The sequence below is a fragment of the Pinus tabuliformis genome, chromosome 6 (assembly GCF_031772625.1).
Source record: "Pinus tabuliformis cultivar Carrire ecotype Pingquan chromosome 6, CPIR1, whole genome shotgun sequence".
NCBI lineage: Eukaryota > Viridiplantae > Streptophyta > Pinopsida > Pinales > Pinaceae > Pinus > Pinus tabuliformis.
In genome coordinates this window covers 1,566,708,173-1,566,710,570 of record NC_142292.1, presented here as the reverse complement: position 1 = coordinate 1,566,710,570, position 2,398 = coordinate 1,566,708,173, and the positions used below count along the sequence as shown (strand labels likewise).

Sequence of the window (2,398 nt, the reverse complement as noted above, 5' to 3'; positions counted from 1 at the left end):
TTAAGATCCGCAAGGCATTGTTGAGCATTCTCTTTTTTATCTAGTGACAAGACACCATGGTTGAGAATTCACTGTTTAGTTTCAAGTCTAGGACACATAGTTGGTGTAGTAAAACTTTTTGTTCAGGTTTATTTCCTTTGAACTTTTTTGTAAAAGACTTTGGTCGAGGTTGCAGAGAATTATTCTCTTTATTAGCTTGATAATCTGTACAAATCAAGGAAATCTTGGCATACGAATTTGTTCTAGCATATAAAGTTTGTAGTTTTTTATGGTAAGAAGACCATATAACTCTGTTTAAGATGCAGAAATATGGTGTGCTTGCAGTTTTTGCTTAGAGATACCAAGATTCAGTTCAGAGAATAACACCAAACTGGAATGACCAAAATAATTGCATAACAGTTTCTGATTATGTCACTGCAAGCATTACAGCTCTTGACCATTGTCTAAGATTGTATGGTGATATTCACATCCCCAATGGCAAGCATCTTACCAATGGTGTAACATTGTATGTAATTCTAGTGTTCTTCTATATCATTTAATATAAAGTTTGTTTGAGGCAAATACCCAGCTTCTTTCATCTGCCCATCTAACTTTTGCAACATGGCATAGATCTCTTGTATTTGTGGGTGTGATCTATCTCCTACAAGGAAAACGTGTACCCTGCTCTTTACCTCAATCCAACTGCATCCAAGTTCCTTCTTTATACCTCTGTCTTTCATTGCTTTCCTCAACTTTAACATGTCCCCCCACTTACCAGCTGTAGCATAAATATTTGACAACATGACATAATTTCCAGCATTTTGTGGATCTAACTCAAAAAGGTGTTCTGCTGCAACTTTTCCTAGCTCCATATTGCCATGGGCTTGGCAGGCACCAAGTAAGGCTCCCCAAACAGTAACATTAGGTTTAAATGGCATTTTTTTTATAAAATCATATGCCTCATCCAAACAACCAGCACGGCCAAGGAGATCAACCATACAGGCGTAATGCCCTGCTCTTGGTGGGATACACTGATCTCGAGTCATGGTATTGAAATAATGCCAACCTTCATTCACTAGACCTGAATGGCTGCAAGCAGTCAGAACAACCAAGAAGGTGACATCGTCAGGCTTCAAGCCCGATTGCTTCATTTCTTCAAAGAGTTGGAGAAACCACATCCGTTTCGCTCATTATCTTGTATACAAGGAGCGCATTGTCGAGGCTTCCACACTTAGAATACATGTCAGTGAGGCCATTCCCTAAAACTAAATGCAACTTAAACCCATTTATAACCATATGGGCATGGATCTGCTTGCCTTGCTCTATGTCCCCTACGCCAGCACATGCCTTTAAGGCAGTACGAAATGTGACCTTGTTGGGCTTGATGCCAAACCAAGGCATTCTACAAAAGAGTTCCATGGCTTTCTTACAATTCCCTTGCTCCACATAACCTGCAATAATGGCAGTCCAGGACACTAAATCTCTAAGAGACATTTCATCAAATACTCGACGTGCATCCTTGATACATTTGCATTTTGCATACATGTCAACAAGAGCAGTCATGAGAACAACATTAAACCCAAACCCACTTCTGATAGTATAGGCATGGACTTGCTTCCCAAGTTCTAGTGCTACTAAGCTAGCACACACCTTGAGGACACTTCCAAGAGAAAACTCATCCGGTGTCATGTTTGTCTCTCCCATTTGCCCAAAAAGACTTATAACCTCCTCATCCATGCCATGACGAGAGTATTCTGCAAGCAGAACATTCCATGAGACGAAATTTCGTTTGGGCATTTTGTCAAACACTTGGCGTGCATCCTCCAGATTGCCAGACTTCGCATAAAAAATGATAAGTTTTGTGCTCAGAAAAACGTCTGGTTCAAATGCATCTTGGATCATGCGAGCATGCAATCCCTTTCCCTATGCAACCTTTTTCTCATAAATGCAGTCCTGCAATAGGCAACAATAGTTATAGGAATCTATCCAAATCCCTCTTTGATTACCAGTAGACAAAACATTCAAAGTTTCATTCATTGGCAGTTCTTCAAGTAGTGTGTTATCATATTCCTGAATGCCACTTTCATCATGGCCACCTCCCAGTTCTTTGCTAAAAAATTTCAATGTCTTGGGTTGTAATTTAAAGCCATTATTGTCAGTTGTGCTTGCAGAGGGATTACTTTGCTGATGCAGTAGCTTAGCGAAATAAGTCATTTTCTTTTGTCTTAAATGCCAGCATAAGAAAGAGAAACAATATACCTGTAACAATTTGGTGTGGCTTGCTCCATTGCATCAAAAGCTTCCAACCAGTGTCAAATTTGATGGTACTACTGACATTACATTGCTTTTAGTTTGTTTGATTTGCCTTTCCAAGTTATGTGACATTGCATTTACTTGCATAATTAGCAAAAACAAGGTC

At 39.4% G+C, this 2,398-nt stretch overlaps 1 pseudogene; it reads right to left on the bottom strand.

Moving 5' to 3' along the window:
- Positions 1-515: 515 nt before the first annotated feature.
- LOC149264744 (pentatricopeptide repeat-containing protein At2g13600 pseudogene) lies at positions 516-2,193 on the bottom strand (annotated as a pseudogene).
- Positions 2,194-2,398: the final 205 nt, after the last annotated feature.